The 22763-nt window shown below is 37.3% G+C and overlaps 1 long non-coding RNA gene across 1 annotated transcript in view; it reads left to right on the top strand.

Moving 5' to 3' along the window:
• LOC123331519 overlaps window positions 1-22466 on the top strand; it is a 66671-nt gene extending 44205 nt beyond the window's left edge. Inside the window, exon 2 of the long non-coding RNA XR_006548185.2 lies at window positions 21979-22466. This is a non-coding gene — a long non-coding RNA (uncharacterized LOC123331519). The remainder of the gene's footprint in view (window positions 1-21978) is intronic.
• The last annotated feature ends 297 nt before the right edge of the window (window positions 22467-22763 follow it).

A 22763-nucleotide genomic window follows, 5' to 3' on the forward strand; every position in this document is an offset into this window, starting at 1 on the left:
GCTCTTAGGAGGCAAAAGAATAAAGAAAAGTATTTTGATATTTGAGTTTATTAGGTTGAACCATATGTGATTACTGAAGCAATCATTTTTGTCCTACTAAACTGGCAATTCTATGTGATTTGCGGTGGTTTGTCCTTGAAAAATTCTCTTAATTTACTTTTTTATTCATTGAGAAAAATACTGAGGTAACCTGATATTTCATTAGATATATAACTGAGCTCATCCTGAAACTGCATGAAGAATTTGTATTAGTCATAAGAAATAACTTACAGTTACTTTCATTAATTGGTATAATTTATAAATTTTGAAAGATGTTATCTATTGCCTAGATCTTCAGTTGACATTGTACATGGATTTCATCCTAAGTTTAGCTTAAAGTATAATATTTGGGAAGTCCAAAGCAAAGGGAGCTGGTTTGTTTGGGAAAATACTTACCAATCACCCTCTGAAATCAATAACAGAAGTGAAAATCCCTTTAAAATGTCTCTGAAACCAAGTTTAATTGCTCAGAAAAGTCCATAGTTGAAATTCTTCCTCTGTCTAAACCCAAAACAGTAGGCAACCTAATTTGAAGACATTTTCCACATCAGAGGCAGAGTCCAAATATGTCAGATATGTCAGATTTTGAAGCAGCATACTTATATTCCACTCACACATAAATTTTCAAATAATAATATACCAGAAGCATATAATGAGTAGTCTAGATTATTCAGATCATTAGCAAGTGGTTGTGCTGTTCTAATGAGAGATTACCAAGGATAGGGATGTAATCTTCTATTCTTTTTGGATATATAATAGAGATTATAGATTAAGGGGTAAAGTTTCATAGGGAAAAAAAAAAGAGAAAATTGCTCCACTTCATCATGTAAACACAATAGTGTCAATATGTTCCTATAAAAATGAATTATGTAGTGATTTCAAGTATATCATAATAATAGAGTATATATTAATTGCTGAACTAAAAAAAAGGAAGAGTGATAAAGAGATTCATATCTTTGGCCTATATTTTATAAAGGAACAATGCTTAAACTCTAAAGCTAAAAGATAGTATCAGGAGTTGGGGTAATTTCTTTCATGATGAAGCAAGTTGCAACAACATTTCTTTATATTCCTTTTAACTTAGAGTCATCACAATTGGTCCTTATTTATTCATTCAACTGTTAACTGATAGTTATCAAAATTTAAAGAAATTGTTTCAATCTCTCTTCATAACCATCAAAGAGAATAGGAACAACTACTACCGATTCCTAGGGAAGTATACAAACAAATAATTTCCACCAAGGTGACAAATTGCAAATAGTAAAGTCAAATATTCATGTCCTCGGACTTCAACTCAATTGTGGTGCTTCTTCCTGTCTTTCATATTTCATTTTCTTATTTCAGTAGTTTTTGCTATTTTAAGTGGTTGGACATCCACTTTTTTTTATTCAATCATCCATTTTTTTCTGATTCAATCTCTATTAAAAATATTCCATTATAAAGAACAAAATAAAAATTGTTGCATCTTTCTTAATCTGCCACTTCATAGTAAGATCACTATCTCCCATTACTTTTCCCAGAAAGTGATTATTAGTTTAAGATTATAGCATAAAGACCTGGTTTGAGTTGTCACAATAAAAGTCTTCTGTTATACTCTGTCCCCTCTGTTGTTTTTGCTGTTTTAGAACATTTTATGGTAAAGGGATGGCCTTCACTCTTTAAACAATATCCATCAAATTTAATATTGCTCACATTTGGTTCTTGGTAGTGGATTTTATGGAAAAGGAAATGGCGGCCCACTCCAGTGTTCTTGCCTGGAGAATCCCAGGGATGGGGGAGCCTGGTGGGCTTCCGTATATGGGGTCGCACAGAGTCAGACACGACTGAAGCGACTTAGCAGCAGCAGCAGCAGTGGATTTTAAAGAGAAGAGGATAAGGATAACCATACTGTGTCTGGAATAAGTTTTATAAGCTGTTTAGAGAGGCAAGAACAATGTCATGTAAAATGTAATATTGTAGCCCATAGAACACCTAGGGTGATTTAGCATTGGAGGATGACTTAGTATTGGTGTCTTATGCCAAATTGTGAGGAGTTCAATGGCATCTTCCCCAAGTTCTACAAACTCCCAGGGCCTTTGGTTCTCATGATCCCTTTTGGATTGATTCCAGTTGTTGAAACTGTAAACTTTTGTTTCTATGTATGTCAACTCCCATGCTAATTTCCACTCTCTACTTGATGCTGAAATCAAGACATGGACTGCAACTTCTTTTGTTTTGTTTCCCTTTGTACAGTTTACAGAGATTATTTGTATGGGGGGTGGGGTGGGGGTAGGGGTCTTTATTAAAGGTTTGGGAAGATGATAGAGAATTCAATGACAAAGAGAGCAAAAAAATAAGATATTCTTAGAAGTCTTTTGATCTCACCCCAACACCAGTGACTATGTCTCTTTATAAGCTATACATAGATTATATTATGTCCATTTTCCTGCTTCCTCCAAATTCCTGCTATCCTCCAAATTCCTCTTTTCTACTGCAAAGTAATAAATACCCATCTTTTTCTTCTCACAAACTATTACTTTCAGGTTATTATCTGTATTAAAAGTACATATTTTCCTTCAAATTGAATTCTCCCTTGAAGAAAAACTATGGTACAATGATGTCTTCTCATATGGTTATAGAGTTTGATCAGCAGTGTGTGTGTGTGTGCGCGCATGCACATGTGTGAATTGTTTAATAAGTTGCCAACATATTAATTATGGAAGTTTATAATAAAATCCCATGGACTGAGGAGCCTGTCAGGCTACAGCCCAAAGGATTGCAAAGAGTCGGACCCGATGGACTGACTTCACTTTCACTTTTCACTTTCATAATAAAATTCTGTATTTCAGCTTCTTTTGAAAAGTTGAAGCTCAGGCAACACCAATCCACCATATTTGCATGAGAACAGTTACATTAAATAACAGACTGCTGCTGACTGGCCTTCTTAGGAGCATGCCTTTTCGGATTTTCCAAAGATCTCACCGTTCTCTGTCTTCCAGGAGAACTCTTTAAGTTAAATGGTTGACCTTTATAGGCTTATCAATTTACATGTCTTAGTTTAGAACCATTGCTAAAATGGTTATACCTTTGAAATGTTTGTAACTAGGAAATAAAGAATGGAAATGACTCAATCTCTACAAACATGGTTAAGTCATTGTAAAGAGAATAAACTGGAAAATGAGTGATAATTGATAGATCTTTGGGTACTGCTTATATCAAGAATAAATTGAATCTCTAGATGCCTTATGTGCCGCTGCTGCTGCTAAGTCGCTTCAGTCGTGTCTGACTCTGTGCGACCCCATAGACGGCAGCCCACCAGGCTCTGCCGTCCCTGGGATTCTCCAGGCAAGAACACTGGAGTGGGTTGCCATTTCCTTCTCCATCGCATGAAAGTGAAAAGTGAAAGTGAAGTCGCTCAGTCGCGACCGACTCATGGCGACCCCATGGACTGTAGCCCACCAGGCTCCTCCATCCATGGGATTTTCTAGGCAAGAGTACTGGAGTGGCTTGCCATTGCCTGTAGTCATAATAACAATATTGACTCTTCCAATCCAAGAACACTGTACATCTTTACATCTGCTTGTGTCATCTTTGATGTCTTTCATCAGCATCTTACATTTTTTAGAGTACAGGTCTTTTGTCTCCTTAGATAGGTAATTTTTTTTATGCAATGATAAATGGGATTGTTTCTTTCATTTGTCTTTCTGCTCTTTTGTTGTTAGTATATATAAATTAAACAGATTTCTGTGTATTAATTCTGTACCCTGAAACTTCACTGAATTAATTGATGAGCTCTGGTTGTCTTCTGGTAACATCCTTAGGACTTTCTATGTACAGTATTTGGAGAAGGAAATGGCAACCCACTCCGGTATTCTTGCCTGGAAAATCCCATGGACGGAGAGCCTGGTAGACTACAGTACATGGGGTCGCAAAGAGTCGGACATGACTGAGCGACTTCACATGTATAGTTATTATGTCATCTGCAGACAGTGACAGTTTTACTTCTTCTATAATTTGAATTCCTTTTATTTCTTTCTCATCACTGATTGCCATGGCTAGGACTTTCAAAACTGTTTTGAATAAAAGTGGCAAGAGTGGGCATTCTTGTCCTATTCTTTACCTTCAAAGAAATGCTTTCAGCTTTTCACCATTGAGCATGATGTTAGCTGTAGGTCTGTCATATATGGCCTTTACTATGTTTATTTATGTTCCCTCTATGTCTATTTTCTGGAGTGTTGTGGGTTTTTTTTTTTTTTTTTTTACCATAAATGGATGTTGAATTTGTCTAAAGCTTTTCTTTCATCTATTAAGATGATCATATGGTTTTTATTCTTTAGTTTGTTGATGTGATGTATGATGCTGATTTGTGAATATTGAAAAATCCTTGCTTCCCTGGGGTAAATCCCACTTGATCATGGTGTGAACCTTTTAATGTATTGTTGGATGCAGATTGCTACTATTTTGTTGAGGATTTTGTATCTATGTTCATCAATGATATTGACCTATGATTTTCTGTTTTTATGATGTCTTTGTTTAGTTTTGACATCAAGGTGATGATAGCTTCATAGAATGAATTTGGAGATGTTCCTCCCTCTGCAATTTTTTTTGGAATAGTTTTAGAAGCATGTTATCTCTCTAAATGGGAGAAGGCAATGGCACCCCACTCCAGTACTCTTGCCTGGAAAATCCCATGGATGGAGGAGCCTGGTAGGCTACAGTCCAGGGGGTCGCTAAGAGTCGGACACGACTGAGCGACTTCACTTTCACTTTTCACTTTCATGCATTGGAGAAGGAAATGGTAACCCACTCCAGGACTCTTGCCTGGAGAATCCCAGGGACAGGGGAGCCTGGTGGGCTGCCATCTATGGGGTCACACAGAGTCGGACACTACTGAAGCGACTTAATATGCATGCATGCATGCATCTCTCTAAATACTGCATTTGCCTGTGACGTTATCTGGCCCTGGACTTTTATTTGCTGAAAGTTTTAATCATAGTTTCAATTTCAGTACTTGTGATTGTTCTATTCATAGTTTTTATTACTGCTTCAGTTTTGGGAGAGTATACCTAAGAATTTGTCCATTTCTTCTAGATCATCCATTTTATTGGCATAGTTGCTTGCAGTATAGTCTCCTGTCAGTCTTTGTACTTTTATTGGGTTCATGGTGACTTCTCCTTTTTCATTTCTACTTTTATTGATTTGGACCCTCTCTCTCTTTTCTTTTCTTATTTTTGGATGAATCTCACTAAAAGTTTATAAATTTTGTTTACCTTTTCAAAGAATCAGCTTTTAGTTTCATGGATCTTTTCTATTTTCTTGGTCTCTATGCCATTTATTTCTGCTCTGATCTTTATGATTTCTTTCCTTCTGCTTTGAGTTTTGTTTGTTCTTTCTCTGGTTACTTTAGGTATAAGGTTAGGTTGTTTAGAGATTTTTCTTGTTTCCTAAGGCAAGATTGTGTTGCTGTGAACTTCCCTCTTAGAACTGCTTTTGCTGTGTTCCATAAATTTTGGATCATTAGCTCTATTTTCTTTAGTTACTATGCATTTCTTGATTTCCTCTTTGATTTCTTCTATGATCTACTGGTTATTTAGTAGTGTATTTGTGTGTTTTACAAGTCTTTTTCTTGTAGTTGATTTCTAATTTCATAGCTTTGTGCTTGGAAAGGATGCTTGGTATGATTTTAATTTTCTTAAATTTACTGAGGCCCACTTTGTGGCTCAACCTGTGATCAGTTCTGGAGAATATTACATGTGCACTTGAGAAGAATTTGTATTCTGCTGCTCTTGAATGCTTTTGGAATCCTCTATAAATATCAACTAAGTCACTCTAGGCTACAGTGTCATTTAGGTCTGTGTTTCCTCTTTGATTTTCTCTCTGGAATATCTATTGATAAATGTAGGGTGTTAAAGCCCCCACTATTATTGTGCTATTGTCTGTTTCTCCTTTTATGACTGTTATTAGTATCTGAATTATGTACTGAGGTGCTTCTATGATGGGCACATACATATTTGCAACTTATCTTCTTAGATCATTCCCTTGATCAATATGTAATGTCCTTCTTTGTCTCTTGTAACACCTTTACTTTAAAGTTTACTTTGTCTAATATGTGTATTGCCACTCCAATTTTCTTTTGACTTCCATTTGCATGGGATTACTTTTTCCATCCCCTCACTTTCAGTCTGAAGTGAGTCTCTTGTAGATAGCATATATATATGAGTCTTGTTTTTGTATTCATTCATTCATTCAAAGTCTTTTGATTGGAGCAATGAAATTGTTTATGTTTAAGGTAATTATCAATATGTTTGTTCTCATTGCCATTTTCTTAATTGTTTTGGACTTGTTTTTGCAGGTATTTTTTTTCTACCCTTCCTCTTTTATTCTCTTCTCTTGTAATTTAATGACTAACTTTAATTGTGTTTGGATTCCTTTTCCTTTTTTTGTATGTGTATCTATTGTAGATTTTTGGTTTGTGGTTACCATGCGGTTTTGACATAGCAGTCTATATAAAAACAAGATTGATTTTAAGTTGCTGGTCTGTTAAATTCAAATGTATTTCCAATATCTTGCATTTGTACTCTTCTCATTATTTCTGGCTGGATATATTTGTGTGCAGATGATTTTCTACCTGTGCTGTATGCTTGCTTACTGGGCAGCTTTTCCATTCATAATTTTCTTGTTTCTAGGTGTGAACTTCTCATATGTGCCTACTAACCTCACTTTAGCATTTGTTGCAAAGTTGGTCTGGTATTGCTGAATTCTCTAAGCTTTTGCTTGTCTATGAGCTTTTAAGTTCTCTATTGAGTCTGAATGAGAAACTTGCTGGGTAGAGTATTCCTGGTTGTAGTTTCTTCTCTTTCATCACTTTAAAAACATTCTGTCACTCCTTCCTGTCCAAAGAGTTTGTTGAGAAATCAGCATATAACCTTATGCAAGTTTCCATATATGTTTTTTGTTGCTTTCCCCTTGTTGCATTCAATATGTTTTCTTTGTCTTTAATTTTTGTCAATTTGATTACTATGGGCTTTGACATGATCTTCTTTGGGTTTACCCTGCCTGGGACTCCCTGTGCTTCCTAGACTTGGGTTACTCTTTCTTTTCCCATGTTAGAGAAGTTTTCAGCTATTATTTCTTCAAATATTTTCTCAGGTCCTTTTTCTCTCTCTTCTCCTTCTAGGATACCTATCATAAGAATGCCACTGCATATAATATTGTCCCAGTGATCTCTTTACTGAGCATGGCCCCACCCATCAGAATAAGACCCAGTATCCCCCTCAGTCAGTCTATCCCATCAGGAAGCTTTCATAAGCCTCTTATTCTTCTACATCAGAGGGGAGACAGACTGAAAAACATCATTACAGAAAACTAACCAATATAGTCACATGTACCACAGCCTTGTCTAACTCAAAGAAACTATGAGCCATGCCATGTAGGGCCACCCAAGATGGATGGGTCTTGGTGGAGAGTTCTGACAAAATGTGGTCCACTGGAGAAGGGAATGGCAAACCACTTCAGTATTCCTGCCATGAGAACCCCATGAACAGTATGAAAAGGCAAAAAGACAGGACACTGAAAGATGAAATCCCCAGGTCAGTAGGTACCCAATATGCTACTGGAGATCAGTAGAAAACTAACTCCAAAAAGAATGAAGAGATGGAGCCAAAGCAAAAACAACACCCAGTTGTGGATGTGACTGGTGAGGGAAGCAAGGTCCAGTGCTCTAAAGAGCAATATTGCATAGGAACCTGGAATGTTAGGTCCATGAATCAAGGCAAATTGGAACTAATCAAACAGGAGATGGCAAGAGTGAGTGTTGACATTTTAGGAATCAATAAACTAAGATGTACTGGAATGGGTGAATTTAACTCAGATGACCATTATATCTACTACTGTGGGCAAGAATACCTTAAAAGAAATGGAGTAGCCATCATAGTCAACAAAAGAGTCTGAAATGCAGTACTTGGATGCAGTCTCAAAACAATAGAATGATCTCTGTTCGTCTCTAAGGCAAACCATTCAATATCACGGTAATCCAAGTCTATGCCCTGACCAGTAATGCTGAAGAAGCTGAAGTTGAATGGTTCTATGAAGACCTACAAGACCTTCTAGAATTAACACCAAAAAAGATGTCCTTTTTGTTATAGGGGACTAGAATGCAAAAATAAGAAGTCAAGAAACACCTGGAGTAACAGGCAAATTTGGTCTTGGAGTACAGAATGAAGCAGGACAAAGGCTAATAGAGTTCTGCCAAGAGAATGCACTGGTTATAGCAAACACCATCTTCCAACAAAAGAGAAGACTCTACACATGTACATCACCAGATGGTCAACACTGAAATCAGATTGATTATATTTTTGCAGCCAAAGATGGAGAAGCTGTATACTGTCAGCAAAAACAAGACTGGGAGCTGTCTGTGGCTCAGATCACGAACTCCTTATTGACAAATTCAGACTTAAATTGAAGAAAGCAGGAGAAACCACTAGACTGTTCATGTTTAACCTAAATGAAATCCCTTAGGATTATACAGTGGAAGTGACAAATAGATTCAAAGGATTAGATCTGATAGGCAGAGTTTCTGATGAACTATGGACCAAGGTTCAGGACATTGTGCAAGAGACAGGGATCAAGATCATCCCCAAGAGAAAGAAATGCAAAAAAACAAAATGGCTGTCTGAGGAGGCCTTACGAATAGCTGTGAAAAGAGAAGCCAAAAGCAAAGGAGAAAAGGAAAGATATACCTATTTGAATGCAGAGTCCAAAGAAGCAAGGAGAGATAAGAAAGCCTTCCTCAGTGATCAGTACAAAGAAATAGAGGAAAACAATAGAATGAGAAAGACTAGAGATCTCTTCAAGAAAACTAGAGAGACCAAGGGAACATTTCATGCAAAGATGGGCTCAATAAATGACAGAAATTGTATGGACCTAACAGAAACAGAAGATATTAAGAAGAGGTGGCAAGAATACACAGAAGAACTGAACAGTGGTCTCTTAATCTGTCTTAATTTCTTTTTTGTTTTTAATTTTGTCCCATGTCTGTGATTTTTACTGTTCTGTCATATAACTCACTTAATTTTTTCTTCTGCCTTGGTTATTCTGCTATTGATTCTTTCCCATGTATTTTTTCATTTCAGTTATTTTATTTTTCATCTCTGTTTATTTGTTATTTACATCTTCCAGGTCTTTGGTAAACATATCTTGTTTCTTGCCATACTGTGCTTTCATTCTTTTACCAGGATCTTGGCCCATCTTTACTATCATTATGCTGAATTATTTTTAGGTATATTACCTATCTCTTCTTCACTTAGTTGTTCTTCTGGGGTTTCTTCTTATAAAGCTTTGTTTTTTGTTAATAGCACACATCTTGTAGAATACCCTATACAACATTTAAGAATCAATAAGTTTAATTTCTTGCATTTATATTCTGCTTTCTCAGAAGAGCTCATCTCACAAACATTGTCTTAATGTTCAAAGAGATTAAATATGTATAGAGATTATTAAGTTAAACAGTGATAGAACTGCAAAGAGGAAAGTGCTATTCAGCTGACTCTGTTTCTCCATTTTATTTTGACTTTAATGACAGTAAAAGGATTCCTGAACTTTAAGCTAGTAGCTTAAATTAAAGCTGATATAATAAAGAGTATAATAGATTTCTTTTGAATGTTAACATAAAATCCATGAGCTATAAGATCCAAGAATTCAGGATCATGTTTATGATCCTAGTTTTTAAGATGAGTTCCTTATATACAAGAATGTCAGTATACTAATTTTCATCCTTCTGTGAGATAAATATTCTCTTGTTGGAGTATTTAACCACTGTTACAGGAAAATAGATGTAACTAAACAATGGTAGAGAAGTTTTTACTAAACTTAATATTTTTGAAAACATATAAATGATGCTATTATTTAACATGAGTCACTAATTCTTTTTCACAAATCAGGTTAAGTCAAGGCTTTGGGGAAATTATTGGGTTAAATTGCCCAAAGCTTCAGATTATAGCACTGGCAGAGACTGATTTCAGCTCTTCATCAGTACAGCTTCTAAATCCTGTTTCTTTTCTCTGTAGTATACTGCATTCCCATTTTATTATTGTGATTTTTTTCCTTCTTTTAGAATATGTTTTAAAATCAAATGTACTTGAGTGAATACATTTTTTTTCATTCAGTTGAATTGCCATAACTTCTGCACTTCTTACATTACAACTCCTTTTAATAATTGATGGGAACCTGAAAACTTAAAACAGAAAAAGCTCACTGGTCTCATTGGTCAAGACAATTCTCGGGAACTTGGCAGAAATTTGCATAAAGTCCTAAGAAATGGAAAGAGGATGCCTATATATTTCATAATTACAGTCATATTTCAAATCCCATCCAATGCAGAGAATTAACATGACAAAAAAAAGTGGTATGACAGAATGAGACAAGGGCTCTGAATAGAAGCAGGTTTGAGACTTTCTCCAGTTGGGTGAAATCATCAGGAAATGACATGGAAAGTAGACGAAGTGCCTCTTTTTTCTGCATAACAGTGCTGGAAGGGTACCTAGAATGATGAAAAATATTTCCAGTGGTTAATGATGTTTGCAAATCAGTTACAACTTGGAACATTCAAGAAAGTCAAGGGTAGGCCTGGAGATTGAAGCAGAGAGCCATGGTTGCATATACCTCTCACTGACATGTAGTTTGGTTAAATTTACAGAGAGAGAAATCTTACAAGGTTCTGCTAGTTTTTTTCACCATGCATTCTCTGATCTATATACAAAGTAACAAAGAGTTATAGACAAAATATATGAATTCAGTCCTGGAGTCCTTGTATCTGAACAAAAATTAGCACTAGAGAGTAGAAGGGTTCTACTTAATCAGCAAACAAAAGTGGACTAAATGTTTCTTTTTCCTAAATTCTAATACAGCCATACCTTATTTTATTGTGCTTTACCCTATTGTGCATCACAGATAATGCATTTAAAAAAAAAATGAATTTTGTGGTAACACTGAGTTGAGCAAGTACATTATCACCAGTTGACCAAAAATATTTGTTTATTTCATGTTTCTGTGTCACATTTTAGCAATTCTCATAATATTTAAATTTTTTCATTATTATATTTATTTTGATGATCAGTTGTCATTGAAGTTACTATTGTAATTGTTTGGGGGCACCATGAGCTGCACATATATAAGATGGTGAGCTTAATAATATGTGTGTTCTGACTGCTCCACTGATATTGGGTCCCCCAACTATCTCCTCATGCTCAGACCTCCCTGTTCCCTGAGAGACAGAGATATTGAAATTACACCAGCTAATAACCCTACAGTGGCTTCCAAATCTTCAATGAAATGATGAGTTGCATATCTCTCACTTGTTTATTTTATAATTTTTTTAATTGGAGTACAGTTGCTTTACAATGTTGTATAAGTTTCTGCTGTATAGCAAAGTGAATCAGCCACATGTACACATATATGCCCTCTTCCTTGGATTTCATTCCCATTTAGGTCATCACAGAGCATTGAGTAGAGTTCCCTGTGCTATGCAGCAGTAGGTTCTCTTTAGTTGTCTATTTTATACATAGTCAATTTCCTTCATAGCTCAGTTGGTAAAGAATCCACCTGCAATGCAGGAGACCCTGGTTTGATTCCTGGTTTGGGATGATCTGCTGGAGAAGGGATAGGCTACCCACTCCAGTATGCTTGGGCTTCCTTTGTGGCTCAGCTGGTAAAGAATCTGTCTGCAATGTGGGAGACCTGGGTTCGATCCCTGGATTGGGAAGATTCCTTGGAAGGGAAAGGCTAACCCACTCCAATATTCTGGCCTGGAGAATTTCATGGACTGTATAGTTTCTGCTATATGGCAAAATGAATCAGCCACATGTACACATAAATATCCTCTTCCTTCCCATTTAAGTCACCACAGAGCATTCAGTAGAGTTCCCTGTGCTATACAGCAGTAGGTTCTCTTTAGTTGTCTATTTTATACATAGTGTGTGTGTGTGTGTGTGTGTGAGTGATTACCAATCTCCCAATCCATCCCAGTCCCTCTCCCCAGCTTGGTATCCATAGGTATGTTCTCTACATCTGTGTCTCTATGGCTACTTTGGAAATAAGTTCATTTTTGCTATTTTTCTAGATTCCACATATGTGCATTAATATACAATTTTTGTTTTTCTCTTTCTGACTTACTGCACTCTGTATGACAGTCTCTAGGTCCATCCATGTCTCTACAAATGACCCAATTTTGTTACACTTTATGGCTGAGTAATATTCTATTCTATATATGTACCACAATTTCTTTATCCATTCCTCTGTTGTTGGGCATTTAGGTTGCTTCCATGTTCTGCCTATTGTAAGTAGTGTTGCAATGAACGTTGGCATGTGTGTATCTTTTTGAATTATGGTTTTCTTCTGGTATGTGCCCAGGGTGGGATTGTTGGGTCAAATGGTAGTTCTGTTTTTAGTTTTTTAAGGAAAATCTCTATACTGTTCTCCATAGGAGATTTATCAATTTACATTCCCACCAATAGTGTAAGAAGGTTCTCTTTTCTCCACACTCTCTCCAGCATTTATTGTTGTATATTTTTTGATGGTGGCTATTCCGAGCAGTGTCAGGTGAAATTATATTATAGTTTTGGTTTGCAGTTCTTTAACAATGATTGATGTTCAGCATCTTTTCATGTGCCTGTGCCTGTATGTCTTCTTTGGAGAAATGTCTGTTTAGGTCTTCTGCTCTGTTTTTTATTGGGTTGTATGTTTTCTGTTATTGAGTTACATGAACTGTTTGTATATATTGGAGATTAATCCTTTGTCAATTGCTTCTTTGAATATATTTTCTCCTAATCTGAGCATTGTCTTTTTGTCTATTTTATGGTTTCCTTTGCTGTGCAAAAGCTTTTAAATTTTACCAGGTCCTATTTGTTTGCTTTTGTTTTAATTTTCATTACTCTAGGAGATGGGTCAAAAAAGATCTTGTTCCTACTATCAGAAAATTACTAGAGCTAATCAGTGAATTTGGAAGAAAAGTCATAGGATGCAAAATCAATGCACAGTAATCCCTTGCATTCCTATACACTAACAATGAAAAATCAGAAAAAGAAGTTAAGTAATCAATCCTATTCACCATTTCAACAAAAATAATAAAATACCTGGGAATAAACCTACATAAGGATACAAAAGACCTGTATACAGAAAATTATAAGACACTCATGAAATAAATCAAAGATGACACAAACAGATGGAAACATATCATGTTCTTGAACTGGTAGAATCATTATTGTGAAAATGAGTTACTACCCAAAGTAATCTACAGATTCAATACAATCCCTATCAAATTGCTGATGACATTTTTCACAGAACTAGAACAAAAAATTTCACAATTTGTATGGAAACACAAAAGATCCTGAATAGCCAAAGCAACCTTGAGAAAGAAAGATAGAGCTGGAAGAATCAACCTTCCTGATTTTAGACTATACTCAAAGCTACAATCACCAAGACACTATTGTAAAGACACAGAAACAGAAATATAGACCAATAAGAAAAGATAGCCCAGAGATAAACCCATACAATACATACACCTATGGAACCTTATCCTGACAAAGGAGGAAAGAATATACAATGTAGAAAAGACATTCTCTTCAATAAGTTGTGATGGGAAAACTGGATCTATGCATAAGAGAATGAAATTATAACACTTCCTAACACCATACATAAAAATAAATTCAAAATGGATTAAAGACATAAATGTAAGATCAGAAAGTAGAAAACTCTTAGAGGAACCATGCTAAGTTGCTTCAGTCGTGTCCAACTCTGTGCGACCACATAGACAGCAGCCCACCAGGCTGCCCCATCCCTGGGATTCTCCAGGCAAGAACATTGGAGTGGGTTGCCATTTCCTTCTCCAATGCATGAAAGTGAAAATTCAAAGTGAAGTCACTCAGTCGTGTCTGACTCTTAGCGACTTCATGGACTGCAGCCTACCAGGCTCCTCCGTCCATGGGATTTTCCAGGCAAGAGTACTGGAGTGGGGTGCCATTGCCTTCTCCACAGGTAGAATACTCTAACATAAATTGCAGCAAAATCCTTTATGACCCACCTCCTAGAGTAATGGACAATAAAAACAAAAATAAACAAATGGGACCTAATTAAACTTAAACACTTTTGCACAGCAAAAGCATTCATAAACAAGTTGAAAAGACAACCCTCACAATAGGAGAAAATAATTGCAAAAGAAGCAACTGACAAACGATTGTTGCTGCTGCTGCTAAGTCACTTCAGTCGTGTCTGACTCTATGTGACCCCATAGATGGCAGCCCACCAGGTTCCCCCGTCCCTGGGATTCTCCAGGCAAGAACACTAGAGTGGGTTGCCATTTCCTTCTCCAAGACAAAGGATTAATTTCCAAAGTATATATCAGCTTATGCAGCTCAATATCAGAAAAACAAACCACCCAATCAAAACATAAGTGGAAGACCTATACAGGTATTTATCCAAAGACATACAGATGGCCAATAAAAACATGAAAACATGCTCAGCATCACTCATTATTAGAGAAATCCAAATCAAAGCTACAATGAGGCATCACCTCAAACCAGTCAGAAAGGCTGTCATCAAAAAATCTACAAATAATGAAGAATGCTGGAGAGTATGTGGAGAAAAGGAAAACCTCTTGCACTGTTCAGTTCAGTTCAGTCGCTCAGTCCTGTCCAACTCTTTGCGACCCCATGAATCACAGCACACCAGGCCTCCCTGTCCATCACCAACTCCCGGAGTTCACTGAAACTTACGTCCATCGAGTCGGTGATGCCATCCAGCCATCTCATCCTCTGTCATCCCCTTTTCCTCCTGCCCCCAATCCCTCCCAGCATCAGAGTCTTTTCCAATGAGTCAACTCTTCTCATGAGGTGGCCAAAGTACTGGAGTTTCAGCTTTAGCATCATTTCTTCCAAAGAACACCCAGGGCTGATCTCCTTTAGAATGGACTGGTTGGATCTCCTTGCAGTCCAAGGGACTCTCAAGAGTCTTCTCCAATACCACAGTTCAAAAGCATCAATTCTTTGGCACTCAGCTTTCTTCAGAGTCCAACTCTTACATCCATACATGACCACTAGAAAAACCATAGCCTTGACTAAATGGACCTTTGTTGACAAAGTAATTTCTCTGCTTTTGAATATGCTATCTAGGTTGGTCATAACTTTTCTTCCAAGGAGTAAGCGTCTTTTAACTGTTGGTGGGATATAAATTGATACAGGCACTATGGAGAACAGAATAGAGATTTCCTAAAAGACTAGGAATGAAACTGCCATATGACTCAGCAATCCCACTACTGGACATATACCCCGATAAAACCATAATTCAAAAAGATACATACATCCCAATGATCATTGCAGCACCATTTACAATAGCCAGGACATGGAACCAACCTAGATGTCCATCAACAGATGAATGGATAAAGGAATTGTGATACATATATACAATATAAGAGCACTCAACCATAAAAAGGAACTGATGGTGTATGAACCTGTTATATAGAGTGAAGTAAGTCAGGAAGAGAAAAATAAATATCTTATATTAATGCATATGTATATAGAATCTAGGAAAAATTGGTACTGATGAACCTATTTACAAGTCAAAAGTAGAGATACAGACATAGAAAACTTGTAGACACAGTGGGGGAAGAAGAGGGCAGGATGAATTAAGAGAGTAGCATTGAAACATATACATTAGTCAGTTCAGTCACTGAGTCATGTCCGACTCTTTGCAACCCCATGAATCACAGCATGCCAGGCCTCCCTGTCTATCACCAACTCCTGGAGTTCACCCAAACTCATGTGCATTGAGTCAGTGAAGCCATCCAGCCATCTCATCCTGTCATCCCCTTCTCCTCCTGCCCCCAATCCCTCCCAGCATCAGGGTCTTTTCCAATGAGTCAGTTCTTCACATGAGGTGGCCAAAGTATTGGGAATTTCAGCCTCAGCATCAGTCCTTCCAATGAACACCCAGGACTGATCTCCTTTAGGATGGACTGGTTGGATCTCCTTGCAGTCCAAGGGATTCACAAGAGTCTTCTTCAGCACCACAGTTCAAAAGCATCAATTCTTCGGCGCTCAGCTTTCTTCACAGTCCAAATCTCACATCCATACATGACTACTGGAAAAACCATAGCCTTGACTAGACAGACCTTTGTTGGCAAAGTAATGTCTCTGCTTTTCAATATGCTATCTAGGTTGGTCGTAACTTTCCTTCTAAGGAGTAAGCATCTATTAATTTCATGGCTGCAATCACCATCTGCAGTGATTTTGGAGCCCAAAAAAATAAAGTCTGACACTGTTTCCACTGTTTCCCCATCTATTTCACATGAAGTGATGGGACCAGATGCCATGATCTTAGTTTTCTGAATGTTGAGCTTTAAGCCAACTTTTTCACTCTCCACTTTCACTTTCATCAAGAGGCTTTTTAGTTCCTCTTCACTTTCTGCCATAAGGGTGGTGTTGTCTGCGTGTCTGAGGTCATTAATATTTCTCCCTGCAATCTTGATTCCAGCTTGTGCTTCTTCCAGCCCAGCGTTTCTCATGATGTACTCTGCATTTAAGTTAAATAAGCAGGGTGACAATATATAGCCTTGACATACTCCTTTTCCTATTTGGAACCAGTCTGTTGTTTCATGTCCAGTTCTAACTATTGCTTCCTGACCAGCATACAGGTTTCTCAAGAGGCAGGTCAAGATGGTCTGGTATTCCCATCTCTTTCAGAATTTTCCACAGTCTATTGTGATCCACACAGTCAAAGGCTTTGGCATGGTAAACAAAGCAGAAATAGATGTTTTTCTGGAACTCTCTTGCTTTTCTGATGATGCAGCAGATGTTGGCAATTTGATCTCTGGTTCCTCTGCCTTTCCTAAAACCATATGTAAAATAGCTAGTGGGAAATTGCTGTACAACACAGGGAGTTCAACCCTGTGCTCTGTGACAACCTGAGGGTGGGATTAGGTGAGGGGTGGGAGGGAGGTTCAAGAGGAAGGTATATATGTATATGTATGGCTGATTCACACTCTTGTATGGTAGAAACCAACACAATATTGTAAAGCAATTATCCTCCCATTAAAAATAATAAAAAAATCTTGCTTCAATTTATGTCAAAGAATGTTCTGCCTATCTTTCCCCCTCAGAGCTTTGTAATGTCTGGCCCTACAATTATGTGTTCAATCCATTTTGAGTTTATTTTTGTGTATGGTGTTAGAGAGTATTCTAATTTCATTATTTTACATGTAGCTGTCCAGTTTTCAGCCTCTTATTGAAGAGACAGTTTTTTCTCTATTTTATATTTTTGCCTCCTTTACCAAAGATTAGGGGACCATAGGAGATAGTGTTTATCTCTGGGGTTCTATCCTGTCACACCTGTCTATATTTCTGATTTTGTGCCATGACAATAGTGTCTTGAGGACTGTAGCTTTGCATTACAGTCTGAAATCAGAGAGCTTGATTCCTGCAGCTCTGTTTTCCTTTCTCAAGATTGTTTTGATTATCTGGGGGTGTGTGTGTGTGTGTGTGTGTGTGTTTCCATACAAATTGCACAGCTTTTTGTTCTAATTCTGTGAAAAAAGGCCATTTGGTGGAGATTGTATTGGTAATTTTATGGAGATTGTATTGAATCTGTAGATGGCTTTGGGTGGTATAGCCATTTTCACAACATTGGTTTTTTGAATCAAAGAACATGGCATATCTCTCCATCTGTTTGTGTAATCTCTTATTTTTTCATGAATGTGTTTGGTTTCTTTCATCAGTACCTTATAGTTTTCTGAGTATAGATATTTTCTCTCTTTAGATAGCTTTATTCTATTTTATTCTTCTGTTACTGTGGTAAATGGGATTGTTTCCTTAATCTTTGTTTAGGACTTTTTTTGTTAGTGTATAGGAATGTAAGAGATTTTTGAGAATTAATTTTGGATCCTGCAACTTTTACAAATTCATTGATGAGCTTTAATAGTTTTCTGGTGTTATCTTTAGGATTTTTATATATAGTCTAAGGGCTCCTCTGGTGGCTCTAGCTCTAGTTCAGTTGTTCAGTGGTGTTTGACTCTTTGTCACCCCATGGACTGCAACACGCCAGACTTCCCTGTCCATCACCAACACCTGGAGCTTGCTCGAAGTGATGTCCATCGAGTTGGTGTATATCTCATCCTCTGTTGTCCCCTTCTCCTCCTGCCTTCTGTCTTTCCAAAAATCAGGGTCTTCTCTAATGAGTCAGCTCTTTGCATCAGGTGGCCAAAGAATTGGAGTTTCAGCTTCACCATCAGTCCTTCCAATGAGTATTCAGCACTGATTTCCTTAAGAATTGACTGGTTTGATCGCCTTGCAGTTCAAAGGACTCTGAAGAGTCTTCTCCAACACCACAGTTCAAAAGCAGCAAGTCTTCGGCACTCAACTTTCTTTATGGTCCACCTCTCACATCCATACATGACTACTGGAAAAAACATAGCTTTGACCTATATGGACCTTTGTCATAGCTTTTCTACCAAGGAGTAAGCATCTTTTAATTTCATGGCTGTAGTCACCATTGGCCAGAGAAGGCAATGGCACCCCATTCCAGTACTCTTGCCTGGAAAATCCCTTGGACAGAGGAGCCTAGTAGGCTGCAGTCCATGGGGTCGCGAAAAGTCGGACTCAACTGAGCGACTTCACTTTCACTTTTCACTTTCATGCACTGGAGAAGGAAATGGTAATCCACTCCAGTGTTCTTGCCTGGAGAATCCCAGGGACAAGGGAGCCTGGTGGCCTGCCATCTATGGGGTCGCACAGAGTTGGACACGACTGAAGCAACTTAGCAGCAGCAGTAGCGGTCATCGTTGGCAGTGATTTTGGTGCCCAAGAAAACAAAGTCTGTCACTGTTTCCATTGTTTCCCTATCTATTTGCCATGAAGTGATGGGACCAGATGCCATGATCTAATGCTGTTTTAAGCCAGTTTTTTCACTCTCCTTTTTCACCTTAATCAAGAGGCTCTTCAGTTCCTCTTTGCTTTCTGCCAGAAGGGTGGTGTCATCTGCATATCTGAGGTTATTGATATTTCTCCCAGCAATCTTGATTCCAGCTTGTGCTTTGTCCAGCCTGGCATTGCACATGATGTACTCTGCATAATTTAAATAAGCAGGGTGAGTACAACCTTGACATACTCCTTTCCCAATTTTGAACCATTCTGTTGTTCCATGTCCAGTTCTAATTGTTGCTTCTTGACCTGCATATAGATTTCTCAGGAGGCAGGTAATGTGAACATAAACGTGAAAGTCACTCAGTCACTCTTTGCAACTTCATGGACTTCTCCATGGAATTCTCCAGGCCAGAATACTGGAGTGGGTAGCGTTTTCCTTCCCCAGGGGAAATTCCCAACCCAGGGATCAAACCCAGGTCTCCTGCATTGCAAGCAGATTCTTTACCAGCTGAGCCACAAGGGAAGCCCGGAGGCAGTTAAGGTGGTCTGATATTCCCATCTCTTGAAAATTTTTCCACAGTTGTGATCCACACAGTCAAAGGCTTTGGTGTACTCAATAAAGCAGAAGTAGATGTTTTTCTGGAACTCTCTTGCTTTTTTGATGATCCAACTGATGTTGGCAATTGGATCTTTCATTCCTCTGCCTTTTCTAAATCCAGCTTGAACATCTGGAATTTCTTGGTTCACATACTGTTGAAGCCTCACTTGGAGAATTTTGAGCATTAATTTCCTAGCATATGAGATGAGTGCAATTGTGTGGTAGTTTGAACATTCTTTGATATTGCCTTTCTTTGGAATTGGAATAAAAACTGACCTTTTCCAGTGCTGTGCCCACTGCTGGGTTTTCCAAATTTGCTGGCATATTGAGTGCAGCACTTTAACAGCATCATCTTTTAGGATTTGAAATATCTCAGTTAAAATTCCTGATGGCCCAGTGGTAAAGAATTCTGCCGATGAAGGAGATGCAGGTTAGATCTCTGGGTCAGGAAGATCCCCTGGAGAAGGAAATGTCAACCCATGCCAGAGGGTTGGAAAATCTTGCCTGGAAAGATATCTTTTGGAAAAGATTTGTCCTGAAAATCTTGCCTGGAAAAAATCTTTTTTTGCCTGGAAAATCTTATGGACAGAGGCTACGGTCCATAGGATTGCAAAGATCTGGACACAGCTTAATGGCTGAGTACCAGCATGATGTATAGTATCACATCATTTGCAAACAATGACAGTTTTACTTCTTTTAAAATTTGAATTTCTTTCTTTTTTTCTCTGGTTACTGTGGCTAGGATTTTCAAAACTATGCTAAATAATAGTGGCGAGTGGGGACATCGTTGTCTTATTCTTGATTCTAGAGGAAATGCTTTCAGTTTTTCACCATTGAAAATGATGGTTGTTGTGGGTTTATTGTATATGACCATTATCATGTTGAGGTTTGTTCCCGCTGTGACCACTTTCTGAAGAATTTTTATCATAAATAGTGTTGAATTTTGTCAAAAGTATTTTCTGCATCTATTGAGATGATCATATATATATACATATGCATGAATTTAGATATAGTTGCTTTACAATGTTATGTTTGTTTCCACTGGGCAATGAAATGAATCAGCTATATGTGTACATGTATTCTCTCTCTCTTGGACCTTCCTTCCAGGCCCCCATCTCACTTGGCATATACCCTGAGAAAATCATAATTCAAAGAGATCATATGGTTTTAATTTTTCAGTTTGTTAACATGTATTACATTGATTGATTTACATATATTGAAGAGTCCCTGCATCTGTGGGATAAATCCCACTTGATCATGGTATGTGATCCTTTTAATTTGGTGTGGGATTCTGTGTGCTACTATTTTGTTGAGGATTTTTACATCTTTGTTCATCAGTGATATTGATCTGTAATTTTCTTTTTTGAGTGTGATATCTTTGTTTTTGGTATCAAAGTGATTGTGGCCTTGTAGAATGAGCTTAAGAATTCTTCTCTTGCAACTTTTTGGAAAAGTTTGAGAAGGATAGGAGTTAACTCTTCTATAATTACTTGAAAGAATTCTATTATATCTCTCACTTTAAATCAAAAGCCAGGTATGATTAAGCTTAGTGAGGAAGGCATGTTGAAAGCCAAAGTAGGCTGAAAGCTAGGCCTCTTTACTCCAAAGTTAGCCAAGTTGTGAATGCACAGGAAAAGCTCCTGAAGGAAATTAATAGTGTTACTCCAATGGACATATGAATGACAAAAAAGAAACAGCCTATTTTTTATACAAGAAAAGTTTTAATAATCTGGAACAAAGATCCAACCAGCCACAACATTCCCTTAAGAAAGAGTCTAATCCAGATCAAGATTCTAATTCTTCATTTCTGAGAAGGCTGAAAGAGGTGAGGAAACTGCAGAAATTTGAGGCTTGAAGAGGGTGGTTTATGAGGTTTAAGAAGCTGCCTCCATAACATAAAAGTGCAAGGTGAAGTGACATGTGCTGATGTAGAAGCTTCAGCAAATTATCCAGAAGATCTAGTTACAATAACTAATGAAGGTGGCCACACTAAATAACAGATTTTCTATGTAGATGAAACAACCTTATATTAGAAGGAGATGCCATCTAGGACTTTCACAGCTAGAGAGGAGAAGTCAATGTCTGGCTTCAAAGGGGAGGCCGATTTCTTTGTTACAGGCTAATGCATCTGGGAGCTTTAGGTTGAAGCCAATGCTCATTTCCCATTTCAAAAATCCTAGATTGCTTAAGAATTATGATGATTCTACTCTGTGCTCTATGAAAGGAACAGAAAAAAAAGGGGGGGGGTTAAAAGCACACCTGTTTACAATGTTGCTTACTAAATATTTTTAAGTACACTGTTAAGACCTGCTGCTCAGAAAAAAATGATTCCTCTCAAAATATTAATGCTTGTTGACAATGTACCTGGTCATTTAAGAGCTCTGATAAGTATTTTTAATGTGATACGTTCTGTAAGGCTACAGCTGTTTTAACTAGCTATTCTTCTGATGGATCTAGGGAAAATAAAAAACTCTGGAAAAGACTCACCATGCCAGATCTGTTGAAGAATATTTATGATTAATGGGAGGAGCAAAAAACATCACATTAATAACAAGGGTTTGGAAGAGGTTGATTCCAGTCTTCATGGGTGACTTTGAAGGGTTCAAGACTTCAGTGAAGAAAGTAACTGCAGATGTGCTGGATATAACAAGAGAACTAGAAGTGGAGCCTAAAGATGTAACTGAATTGTAATCTCATGATAAACTTGAATGGATGAAGAGGTGTTTTTTAAGGATAATGAAAGAAATGGTTTCTTGAAATGGAATCTACTCCTAGTGATAATTCTGTGAAGATTATTGGAATTATAAGAAGGGAATAAGAATATTACATAAATTTGGTTGATATAGCAGAGGCAAGAATTGAGAGGATTAACTCCAATTTTAAAATATATTTTACTATGAGTAAAATGCTATCAAATAACATTACATGCTGCAGAGATATCATTTGTAAAAAGAAAAGTCAATCTATATCACAAACTTCATTGTTGTCTTAAATTGCCATACCAACTTTAGCAAAAACCATCCTAATTAATCAGCAACTGTCGACATTAAGACAAGACCCTCTACCAGCAAAGAAAAAAAAAATATGTATATGATTTGCTTCAATATCAGATAATGGTTAGAATTTTTAGCAATACAGTATTTTTACATAATTTTTTCAGACATAATGTTATTACACACTTAATAGACTACACCATAGTGTAAAAATAACTTTTATATTCACTGGGAAATCAAAATTTCCTG

The sequence above is a fragment of the Bubalus bubalis genome, chromosome 2 (genome assembly GCF_019923935.1).
Source record: "Bubalus bubalis isolate 160015118507 breed Murrah chromosome 2, NDDB_SH_1, whole genome shotgun sequence".
Classification (NCBI taxonomy): Eukaryota; Metazoa; Chordata; class Mammalia; order Artiodactyla; family Bovidae; genus Bubalus; species Bubalus bubalis.